Genomic DNA, 12,916 nt, shown 5'->3' on the forward strand with positions numbered 1-12,916 from the left:
ACCCTCCTGACCACATTTGTAGGCTGCATGACTCTTAAGGCACAGGATTCCTGTGTTTACATATTTATTTAGACATTTAAACAAGCACCACCTTTATCACACACATATCCCCATACCCCCCACCTCCAGTAAGAAAGAAAACAAATTGGAAAGTTTGCTTGCTCTTGACAAGTAAGGCTACAGTTCAAGTGATCGGTGTTGCTGTAATCCACACCCTTGTGCGTGCAGAGTACAATGCAGTCAACCAGTTGCATGATTTGTTGTTGGGTTTGAGGGTTCTGTGTCCCATCTCATTCCCTGTCCCCAACTTTCATACTAGGTTCCAGCCTCAGTCAAGGTAGAAGGGTTGAGACTATCTGAATGTACAGCTGCTTGGGTTTAGCTTTTATTTTTCCCTTCATTTAGATGGACTTCAAGTTTGACTTACTGCACAGCACCCAGGTACCACTCTGAAAAGGGAAGAAAAAGTTTCCTTGTTGCCATGTCTTCAGAGTACCTCCTGCTATGGCAGCTTAGAATGTTAATGAATTTGTTTATGTGCTGAGAATTTGGATGTTATTGTCACCCTTATTGTATAAATGGGGACTTTAAGACATAATGATTGAAGAAAAAACGCCAAGTTATCTCTGAATTTGAGGGGCCCAAGATGAGATACCCAGGCACTGGCAATTTGGAACGGCTTACTTTCTAGCCTTTTTTAGGTTCAAATCAGATTTCCAACAAAATTCCACAGCAGCTATGAGTGCTCAGAACTTCTGCAAGTCCAGCTGCAATTACTGGTGAGGTGAGGAGCACTCTCCTCATTGCTGGTCTCTCTCCATCTTCTCTGATATTGGAGGGCAGGCAACCAGTAGGCATCACTCTCCAGGGCTGGTGGTCGATTGCTTTCATTGCAAGAATCTTGCTGTGATAGTTTCCTGCTTCATTCTTTCTGTCTTGAGCAGCAAATTAGACAGACCCTATGATTCTATGAATCTCCTTTAGCTCTCAGCCCTCACCTTTCCAGAGGTGCATCTTCTGTGCTCTGTATTAAGCCAGAGTATTACAGAAAATAAACTGTGTGATCGTTTGATTTGCAGGTATTGTAATGTGTATGCAAAGGGATAAATTAGGATGGCAGTTAATTTTTTTATTTTTGAGTAATTTTATCTGTAACCAGATATGGATGTATGGATAGATAGATTTTATTTATTTTTTAGCCAGTAGTTTCTCATATGTATTCACTTAATATTGGGGTTTCCTTATAGAGTATTTTAGCTTCCCAAAACATGCTTTGTCTCCGGAAATGTCTGTTTCCTAGACTTCAAAGGAACTAAAAGTGGAGGAGCAGCCCAAATGCATAATATCACAGAGGATCTGCTGTGAAATAGCTTGTCTACAACTTGAGAAAGAGCAATAGGTAGGTGAAAACTTGCTCTTGAACAATTACACTTTATATCCTTTACCTGAACATCATATGATGACATGGCTATTAACTCATGCCTTGCACTGATATTTTCAAGTCTTGCCCTCTGATTCTCTTCCCTAAACTCCAAAGTAGTGACTATCCAGTGCAGAAAACCTGGTTGTTATTTAACAAATTATAAGCTGCCTGTTAATGCCCAATTCAAGTTTTAAAATATTGGAAATTTTAGTGTATATTTTGTGAAGAATGCCCTTGGGTCAGAGACCCTCTTTGGAACCGGAATCAATCACCTAACTGAGCTGTATTGGAAAGAAGGAGAAAAGTACAAAGAAAAAAATGGTATCAAACTTTGTCTCTATTATCCTGTGTTTTGTTCTGTTTCTTCCCATTAACTCTCAGGTCTAGATCTTTTTTTTTAAAAAAACACAGCCAGCCTCCCTCTCCAGGTTTCTGTAGGATTCTTGCGTCAGACATGAGTTGCCAGGCTCTGTTCACAGCTGAATACCCAATTTCTGATGTAAACAGATGCCATTAACCTGAAAGATGAAAAGCAGAATGTGTGAATTTCTATGAAGAATACTATTTTAATACTGGGCAGGTGGCTGCACTTGTGGTATCCTTATCCTTGTAATAAAGTATTGTGGACCGCATTATTCCTTGCTCACACATCGCATTTTTACACCTGTGCTAAATAGGCATTTTCTGAGCAAAGTGCCTTGTTTGCTCAGTAGAAGCATAAAAAATGTCACGTGGTATGTGACATTATCTTCTGTCTGCTAATTGCTGTGGGTAAAGTGATGATTGTGCATGTGACTCAAACAACTTTGCTGAAAACCACAATTTTCTTTTGAGTAAGCTACATCCCACCTGTATGTATACTTAAATATAACTGTGTATTTGTTCCTAGGAGGGACCCAAATGCTTGTTACAAACAGCTGGCAACTGGAAACACCAGAACTGGTGTATTTAGAATATGACTACCCTCTATCATTCAGCAAGCACCTTGAGTGTTTAGGATATGGATGAATACAACTTCTGCTATCACTGAACTGCTGCTAGTAACTGAGAACTGGAGTACAGTGTTCCCAGGAGAGTTTGTCTGTCATGGAGCTCAAGAGGTTAATATGTAGTTATGTGATGATACTATAATTTTATATGCATCTGCAGATACTGGTAATAGACATTAAAGTGAGCATTTACATCCTTATTATGGGTCAGTAATGATGTCATAATAAAAAAGTCACATCAGAAAAGTACAGGATAAAAATCTGATTATGCACCTTTTGGAGAGTAAATGGCTTTAAAATTCAAATTGTCACCTGATGGGTGGATCAGGGAATAGTCAGAACAAGGGCAAAGGGGCAAAACTGTGAGACACAAAGGGCAGGATAAAGGAGGAAAAAGAGACAGGCTGGACTAGGCCTTTGCTTGGGCAGTTTATAATCATAGGAATACTATACCCCATTACTTAGGCACTTCATGTCATCTCATTAAACATAAGCCTGAGTGAAAGGTGGACTTGGTGATGGTGTGTGAAGGTCAATGGACTCCAGATCTTCTGTCTTTCCACAGAGTTAAAATCTGCTCAATGTTTGGAGGGCTAAAACTGCATGTATCTTAATGCAGGGTGTTCATTTGGAAAATGACAAACAGATTGATGCTAATAAAGTTTCTAAGGCAAGGGAACAGCTAAAATCTCTCATGAGGCTGTAACACAAGTAACTATGGAACTCCTGGCCCCAGAGTCTGAGGAAACAGCTGAATACTAGGGGGGAGGAAGGGACTCAGGCTCTGAAGCCAGAAGGGCTCTGTAGGTTGAAATCAACTGAGAAGTACAGTGAGGATTAGAGGAGAATGTAGGATGGAGTGCATATACAGCTGGATAGATTGGGACAGTAAGTTCAGGGGCAATGCACTCAAAGGGTTTCCAACATCACCTTAGTGTCTGTGGGAACTGAAATCCTATAGCAATTAGAAATTGGGAAGGGCATTGACCTTCCTTTTCTCTACTACTTTTTTTTGTCCAAATACATCCTAAAGCACTCTATGAAGTCTTTGCAGTTGACTAAAATTTTGTGGTTGTTTTCTTTTCTTTAAGTATGGGGTGCAAGGCCATGAGGTGAGGTAAGCAGTTCATCTCTGCTGAAAGAGGAAGCCTTCTCCTTCCATGTTCACCCTAGTGTCTCCCCATGCCTGACTGTAAGCTCCTGCTGCTTACCTTGGATGCTCCTTAGATGGCTTTGAGTCATGTCAGTCCCTTCAGCTGCAAAAAATTACTTGATTTCCGATGGTTTGTTCAGTTGATTTGGTTCAATTGATGTGTATGAAGAGCACCAGAGGCAGCTCAAGTCATGAAGACAGATCTGGGAGGATGGGGTGGGTTGGAAGGAAGTCCTGGGGAACAGTGGTTTGAATGAGGGAAACTCACTCAGCTGGCAGCACCAAGCTTTTAACTTTGGCTCAATTGCGTGTCCACTGCCCCATGTTCTCCAGGGATTCAGCAGCTTGTGGGAACTCCATAGAGTCCAAGGCTATACAAGGTGTTTCTGGGGGTCGTAAAGTCACTTGGAGCAGCCTCACCAAGAACTGTGTCTCCTCTGCTCCCAGGTCTCTTTAGGGGTTTTGTTGCCAACTTTAGCTATTTCCTGTTAAATAACCATGTATGCTTTCTAAACAGGGATTATGGCTGGAGGGGACTTGCCTGCTCTGGAGAACCCAAGTGTCTCTTAAGTGGATCTCTTCTGTTCTGGGATCTGATTTGTTTATCTACATGGAGTAATGAATGGATGGGGCAAAATCATAGAACACTCTTAGCATCTCTGCACTGTGTTGCATGTAATGAGATTCTGGCAAATGACAATGTTATTGGAAAAGAGAAAGCATCTATAATTTGCAGAAGCTTTCAGTAAAAGCAATGAAATATTGAGGCTCACAAACAGCATGCTGTGTAGCCTTTTGGGATGGGATGTATTATCAGGAAAATAAGAGGCACAGAGAGAAGTTAAAACTTTGCAAAGCTTACAGGGGAAATCTGTGGCAGGCCCAAAAGGCTTTTGAAATTACCTCCCTAAAGGCCTTATATTTCTGTGTCCTTGCACTAATGAGGCACAGACAAAACTCCAAGAGGCTGTCTGTCCATTCAGTGGATCAGTCAGACACGGAGCAGGCTGGTGGCAGTCAGTCAGATAGTGAGCAGGGGGCCATTCAATGATTAATGGATCCTGGTTTGTGAATGGGCACGTCTCCTGGCTCGTGAATGGGCACGTCTCCTGGCTCAGATGGCTTTTGGCTGCTGAAAGAACAAGGATGGAGAACTCCATCCCCCTGTTCACAATTAGTGTTTGTTATTAAATGCTGACAGTGTGTTCTCTCCTCTCATGTATCTGGTCTTTGTTTATGCACTGGATGTTGGCACAGGCTTCTGTGCTGTAATGCTTTGCATTAGCTGCTGTTGAAAGGAGTCCAAGAAGCAGTGTGCTTCGAGGAGGACAGTAGGGTGGCTTGGCAGCAAAAGAGCAGGAGAAATTCTGAGGGAAGGATGAAAATGTGTTTAGTTAAGTGGGAGGCTGGCAAGGAGCAAGCAGCAATGAGTCCATATACATATCTGCTCTCAAATGTGATACCAAGCACTTTGATGGGAATGAGGAGTTAGCTGAGAGTTGTAACTGATGGCAAGAAGGTGAGATAGCCTTGGAAATGGTTTGGTAAAGGGTGATTTTAGCAGACGTGATATCCTCAACTGGATAGGGAGTGTCTGAGGTAGGAAGCATGGGATGGATCTAGAGGAGGAAACTACAGTCACTGGAGATCACTGTAGGGGTCGAGGTACACAGAGAAGTGATAGCAGAGCTCAAACTGTGTGGAGGAGAAGGAACAGATTAAAAATGGAGAGAAAAATAGACAAAAATTGAATGTAATCTGTGGACTCTCAGCTAATTTAAAGGGCACCGGTAGGTGTGAAGGACAAGAGAGTGGCATCAGTCCTCCCATGGGGGAGAGGAGACTTATTCCAACATGCAGGGTTTGCACAGCACCCCGAAGGTCCAGGATGCAACTTCAAGGCTAAGGCAGGTGCAGTGGCCGTAGCTCCCTGCCCCTCTCTGCGATGCTGCAGCAGCATGCGGCACACCAAGCAGTCTGAGTTGGTCATTTTGGAGGTCAGGTCTTTCACCTATTCATGCAATGAGAACTTGAACTTTGGCTCAAGAGAACATGTGCCAGGATCTGCAAGGGACAAATATAGTGTGGTTATGCAAGGACAGCACTTTAAGAGCTATTTGTCTCCTGCAGCACATCTACATGGAATGACTACAAGACCAGAAGTAAACCCAAAGTGAGTTGAAGAGCTCTGTCACTCCTCCTATCCTTTCTTCAACAAGGAGATAAAACATTAAGTAGGAACAAACAATACACTTTCTTGGGGTGCTACTTGAATAAAAGGCTCGTTGTGTTTCTTCATGCAGTGGGAATGTACAGGGAAGGAAGTCAATCACTGGGTCAGCCTGTGGCCTGTCTGGTCACAGACTGTCCATCTGAGACACATTCCCAAAAGACAAGTGGCTTTGACAGTTGCACAGACTGGAGCCTTGATGTTCACTGGTCACCAGGAGAGGGATGAGCAGCATTATCTAGTACTATTTATTCATCACTGGAGACTGCTGTGTTTAACTGCCTGTTTGTTGCCATTTCATCCTGTGAATATTAATATTTTGCTGGAGTTTCTGCAGACTTTGCTCCAGAGTATCTTTGACAGCGCAACTAACTTCTGCTAGTTATTTCAGATATTTTGGATACATAGCTCTGTTAATCCAGAGCTCATTTGTTGGAGCAAATTAAGGTCCTCATCACCAGAAAAATACTCCGCTCCAGTCACTGCTCATCTATCCCAGTTGGAGTAAGCATCTTTATTTTTTCCCATCTCTTACATAGGCTTTCCTGGTCTTCCCATCCCTCTGATGCTACTCTGCCACTATTCCTCCCCCATAGCCCACATTCAGGTGTGGCTGTTTAAAAGCAATCTCTGTCAACATTTGTCATTAATCTGTTTCCATTTTTATTTATAAAAGAAAGAGAGAGAGTGAGAACGTAACAGCAGCAGTAGCAGGGCAATTGCAGATGAATAATGAAAGGATTCATCACAGCCATACCAGGATATATATATTTTTTGCAGCCAAGCGAGACGGATTCCCATCACAGCTCGGGGACTCGTTCCACACAACCACTCATCTTTCATGCTGGGGGGAAGGGAAAGGTGGAGACAGTATCATTATGGATATAACGGGACTCTGAAGTGACTGGTCAAGGTTGCTGCTTCAGTTGCAAGGAATCTACTTACACGAATTTTCTCTCCATCAGGTGTTATTGCCTGGTAAAGTGGCTGCCTTCTACAGCAGGCTGCTACTTGGGAAAGGAGAGAGGCTTAGGGCTTGCTAATGGGGAAGCTTGCTAAGCAGCTGAATCTCTAAAGAAGGACGAGATGGCCAAGTGAGGATGTCACAGTAGTGACAAACTTGTCTCAGAAGGAATGAGGGACACACTGTGCAGTGCAGGGGTCACTCGCTATTTTTGTCTCTTGAGCCCACCCTGAAGTTTTCTGTCAAAGCAACAAACAACTCTCAGCTTACCCTGCCCCAACTAGCTTTACAAATCTGTCTGCACTGTTGAGAACATGTAGGGAATGATGAAGGATTCTGGAGTCCTGAAGGTCTCTGTGAAGCCAGAAGAACCTGGCTGATGGAGGTGTGCACTCATATCCAAAAATGTTTCTGTGCTCTCCCATGTGCCAGGTTCGGGGTAGGCAGGCCACGCACATCCTGTGAAGGCAGAGCTAATGCTTCAGTACTGTTTGAGCTCTGCATGCATGGGTGCACATGGATGCAGTGGTTGTGTTTCTCCACACCTGAAATCAGAGTCTGACTTTCCAGTCCTCTTGTGCTTGTGGGGAGGTGGGCTGTGCTGAATTCTTCTCAGATGCAGAAGTGCAGTTCCTCTGTCTGCTGCTGGGGTTTGGAGGGTCTGGGTTTGAGGAATGAGCGTATTTGATTATATTTTTCCATCTAGGAAGGAGCAAAAGGAGATTGATTTAAAAGACAGGATGGTCTCATTTTCAGGTGCTGCAATGACCTGTTACTGCTGGCTATCAGTTCCACTTCCAGTTGTGAGAGTGCATCAGCCCATAAACAGCACGAAATACCTTGTGTTAAGGAACTGTATATTTGTCAGGCCCCTTGGCAACCGGGAGTGCTTCATGCACCTCTGGCAAGGCATTAACATAGGGTCATTCCTGTGTTAAATCCTTCCCCCTCTCAATTGAAGTGTAAGTGCCAGTTGGATGGGAGGATGCAGTACAATGCCACAGCTGAAGTGAGCCTTGGAAGAGTTAGACAAGCAGATGTGTTGCTTTTTTGGGTCCTTAGGGCTGTCACCTTGGCAGGGGGAAAGAGCTGTGATCACAGCCTTACGGTAGTAGATGGATCAGGAAAACGGGATCTGTTTCTCAAGCTGCACATCCATTTCCCTCTTACACCCAGGGGATGCAATGCAATGGTCAGAAGCTTAGACTCCATCTGTTTTGTTTGAGTTATTTTTTTCCCATTCTTCCTGCAACATATATCTCCCTTTGGGAAACTGTTTGTTCCATTTCCGCATATCCTGGCACAGGATTATTTCAAGTCATTATGAAATGGATGTTATTCAGTTGGCTGCATGATCCTGCTCTATTTATGCATCCTACTACGTCTCCATTCCTTCCCCTAGATAAGGACTCTTGGATGCTCAACACAGAGATAGGGTTTCTGTGAATATGGAAAGCCCTTTCCATCATCTGCCAGCAGCCCTGGATGACTGGGAAAGTTCCACTTGCTGGAGGCTGACAGATGTTACACCCTTTTACAAGAAGGGTTGGAGGAAGGATCCAGGGAACTGCAGGCCTGTCAGTCTGATCTCAGTGCCAGTGAAGATCATGGAGCAGGTCATCTTGAGTGCTATCACACAGCACACACGAGACAGCTGGATGATCAGGCCCTCTCAGCATGGGTTTATGAAAAGCAAGTCCTGCCAAACTAGCCTGATTGTATTCTATGACAAGGTGACCCACTTGATGGATGAGGGAAAGGCTCATCCATCCTTGTAGCGTACATGGCCTTCTGTAAAGCCTTTGACACTGTTTCTCACAGTATCCTACTTGAGAAACTGGCTTCCACTGGCCTGGACAGGCGCAGCCTCTGCTGGGTAAAAAAACTAGCTGGATGGCTGGGCCCGAAGAGTCATAGTAAAAGGAGATAGATCCAGTTGGAGGCTGGTCACAAGTGGTGTTCCCCAGGACTCAGTGTTGGATCCAGTTCTGTTCAATATCTTTATCAATGACTTGGACAAGAGGATCAAATGTAGCTTTAGTAAGGTCGCAGATGACACTAAGTTGGGAGGAAATGTAGATCTGCTGGAGGGTGGGGAGGCTCTACAGAACAGGCTGGATGGATGGACTGAGGCCAATGGGATGAGGTTTAACAAGGCCAAGGGCAGAGTCCTGCACTTGGGACCCACAACCCCACGCAGCGCTACAGGCTTGGGGAAGAGTGGATGAAAAGCTGCCTGACAGAAGGGCCGAGGGGTGTTGGTTGACAGCTGAGTGAACGTGAACCAGCAGTGTGCCCAGGTGGCCAAGAAGGCCAAGGGCATCTTGGCTTGTATCAGAAATAGTGTGACCAGCAAGTCCAAGGAAGTGATTCTCCTCCTGTACTTGGCACTTGTGAGGCTGCACCTCAAATACTGTGTTCAGTTTTGGGCCCCTCACTACGAGAAGGACTTTGACGTTCTGGAGCGTGTCCAGAGAAGGGCAACAAAGCTGGTGAAGGGGCTGGAGAATAAGTCTTACAAGGAGCGGCTGAGAGAGCTGGGGTTGTTTAGCCTGGAGAAGAGGAGGCTGAGGGGAGACCTTATCACTGTATACACCTACCTGAAAGGTGGTTGTAGAGAGGTGGGTCTCTTCTCCCAAGTGACAGGGAACAGGTCAAGGGGAAATGGCATCAAGCTCCACCAGGGGAGGTTCAGGCTGAATATTAGGAAAATTCTTTACTGAAAGAATTATCAAGCACTGGAACAGGCTGACCAGGGCTGTGATTGAGTCACCGTCCTTGGAGGTATTTGAAAGATGGGTACATGAGGTGCTCAGGGATATGATTTAGTAGTGGACAGGTAAGGCTGGACTTGATCTTGAAGGTCTTTTCCAACCTAGAGATTCTATGAAATGGTCCAGTGTTCAGGAGGTACTGTAAGAAAATGTCTCTGTGTAATGTGCTTGCATATTCCAAAAAGGAAAAATTGTTCCAGCTGTAATAGTTCTCATCCTTGAACAACTGCAGAAGTTGATTCCTATACGTCCAGTGGTTGATGACTTCTCACCTTTCTTCTGGAGGATCTTTCTTTTATATTCCCATAGAGTCAGGACCCTGAAGCTGGTTTTCCTTCTGTGGAGGTAAGCTGTGGTTTGTGTTAATGGTTATCTCCTGCTCTTGCTTGAATGTAACCAAATGCTTGGGCATGAGGGTGAGGGGAATGTGGAAATAAGCTTACTTGCACCTGTGGTGCATGCTTAAAAAACTGGGTTGAATGGGCAAGTGAGAATCTTTGGTGGATCTGAAAATACTGTGTGTCTCCTTTTTTTCTTGGTAGCGGTATGGATTATAAAGGGAAAGCTTGCTTTGGCACAGCCTGGGAGGGTGTCTTGCTTCTAACTGGTGCGTTCCAGGTACATATAAACTTGATGTGTAGTAAATGTGTTAATACGCGTATTAGTGGACGAAAAAGTTGTCTTCTGCCTCCAACCAATGGGTGGTTTATGAAATGTCATCTCTCCAATCACCTTTGTTTTTGGGAGAATTTCATTGTACTCTTTTGTTACAAGTTATGTTTTTCATGGCTCCATGCAAGTGAACTAATTAGAGCCTTCATTATTTGGCCTCCACATACATTCTTTCTAGCTTCTTTCTCTTCCTTCAAACCTTCACAACCAAACCAGGAACTACTCAAACAGTATTTTTCCATTTTACAGAGGTAGTGGTTATTGCTGCATTCTGTTGTAGGCTGCAGTTTCTGGGCTTTGCTATGTGCCCACTCATACAGGCAGTAGAACCGTAGCAGCAAATTAAATACTAAAGATGATAACCAAATCCCTATCACTAAGATACTTCACATTTAAATAGCAAAGGTAGATTTTCTTTGGTCTCAAACAGTCTGTAAAGTATTGCAAGCAAGAAAATCATTATTCTTGCTGAAGGCTTGTGATGCAGCAGTATGCAGTCTTTTACAGGAGCTGTCTCCTCCCAGCCATGTAGGCTCTTCTCAGTTGGAAATATTTAACACCCTATTAGTTTCTGATGTGTTCTTTAATATATTGGTCATCTCAATGTTCCCTGGGAGGCCTCTCATTATGACTATATAACCAGGCACAGGTTTGCATAACCTCCTTTGAAATACTTCACTCCATCTGATGGAGTTATTTTAGAATTGCTATGGTGTGAGCATGATGAAAAGTCTGCAGTGTCCAGACAATGGTGGCTGAAGAGCTTTAAACTTCTCAGAAAGGGTCATGTGAAGAAAAGTCTCTGGTGGTCTCCTGGGAAAGTATTACTTCTGTCTGGGAGATGTAAAAAGTATTATTTCAGCAGAGCAATCCACTGACCAAGGTGATGTCCTAAACAACTGCCGTAGCTGTGGGATCATTGTAACTCTGTCTTTCCTCACTTTCTGTACAACCATAGTCCATAGAAGGTTCTGATTAGTACTGAAGCCCAACTGACCCTGAGGCTTTGACCTGGAATTTGACTTAGACTTGGAATAGGAGCATTTACTTTCTAGAGACAAGATGGGAATCTAGGCCACAAGTAATAAAGGAGAGGAAGAGCAGGATGATACATGATCTGTGATGACATCGGCATGAAATAAAATGGCAAAAAAGAGAGACTGCTGAACTGTTAATTGCTGAATTAATTGTCCTTCATTTTCAAGGCTTGTGCCAGGGCATCTCAGGATACCAGCTAAAGCACGTTGAAAGGCATCAGGGAAGATACATGTATGAGGCATGTGTAGGCAGGAAGAAGAGGAACCAAGATATGAAGCAGACGTGTCTGGAGTAGAGATCTAGCTGAAGAGCAGAGCAAATGCTTTGGAGATGTTCTCAGAATAATATGATTTGGATTGAAGGCTGAGTGAATTGTTGTTTCTTATATCTTACCTTATTGTCCACCACCTTAGGATTTTTTTCATTTCAAAAGCCAGGTTGCCCTGCTGACTCTGCGCGTGCATTTAGATCTGCGTGTGCCCTTCCAAAGCAGTGGGAGCCAGCTGGAGAGTGATGTCTGCCTGTCCCAAAACTTCCTCTTTTGTGGTCTTTGCTCCAGTGAAGGGAGCGTAGGAGGAGACCCAGTGTCAGTATATATGCACTTTTGAACCGAGGCCTAAGCTGGGGAGATGTTTTGCTGGTGAAAGTAGCATGATGGCAAGTGTTGTCCTGCTTTCTGCAGTCCACATGCTTTCTGCTTCCAAGATATGCTTTCAGTGAGAGGATCCATTTCTCTAGAGCAATCTAAGAGGCCAAGCTATTACGTGTGGGAATAGTACTTCCCACACCATTGCTACCAAATTGTGGCAGTTTAGTCCCTGAACAGGTCAGTGCCTCGAGTTGCTGCTTCACCAGGATTTCTCTCTGGTGACTCCTTCCTGTGTCTGACAGATGAGGGCAAAGCAGATCTTTCCTTGCTGATTCCTGTGGCAGTGAGACGAATTGAGGAGTTGTAATGATTTCAGTCTGTTTCTGCTACGGTTAAGGACCTAAAGGCAGTGGTGGCGTCAGGGGCACAGAGCTGTTGAATCTTACTTTGCATAGATCTAAAATGTTGCAAAACAGTGAAAGAGTTGGTTCAGCTCTTATTGACTGAAATAGCCATGGGGGCCTGCACACTCAACTCAGCCAGGGCAGAGACTCTGGATTCTACCTGAGGAAACATTTGACCTTAAAGAGTGTCTTAAGGACTGAAGGTCTGGCATATGGGCCAGCCCCTCCACAAAGTGAATGTCATCTATTTTATTAAAGAGCAGATGTCCCAAGTGCAGGACCAGCTATTTCAGACAAGTTATCAAAAAAACTACAAACAACTTTTCTAATACTTTCAACCTGAATACACAGCATCAAAGCAATATTAGCACTGCAATTTCTAAAGCTGGAGGAAGGACTGAAATACATTATTTGCCCCCAGTTGTTATTAATGATAGTTATGATCCTTTGTTACCCCTTTCCTCATGTCCACTGCTGGGGTACCGAGGATGATTCAGTGGCAGGGTTCTGGATGTCTCATCAGAACCCATGGCAACATTGGGACCCAGCCCAGGACTGGATTAAGACCTACTTAATGGTGCCTGTGCTGTATCTCTTTTGAGGATAGGTAGAGTTTCACCTTTTGTGTTTGGAATTTTTCGAGTGCTGATTTTGCATTGAAATTGTAGGGAATAAAAGTG

General features: G+C 44.0%; 1 protein-coding gene across 1 annotated transcript in view; it reads left to right on the forward strand.

Annotated features, from left to right (window-relative positions):
- The first annotated feature begins 350 nt into the window (after positions 1–350).
- Positions 351–12,916, forward strand: part of ESRRB (estrogen related receptor beta) — a 172,181-nt gene continuing 159,615 nt past the window's right edge. The window contains exon 1 of the mRNA XM_069858610.1: positions 351–2,463. The gene's annotated coding sequence lies outside the window, so the exon portion shown is untranslated. The remainder of the gene's footprint in view (positions 2,464–12,916) is intronic.

The sequence above is a fragment of the Phaenicophaeus curvirostris genome, chromosome 5, assembly GCF_032191515.1.
Source record: "Phaenicophaeus curvirostris isolate KB17595 chromosome 5, BPBGC_Pcur_1.0, whole genome shotgun sequence".
Taxonomy (NCBI): domain Eukaryota; kingdom Metazoa; phylum Chordata; class Aves; order Cuculiformes; family Cuculidae; genus Phaenicophaeus; species Phaenicophaeus curvirostris.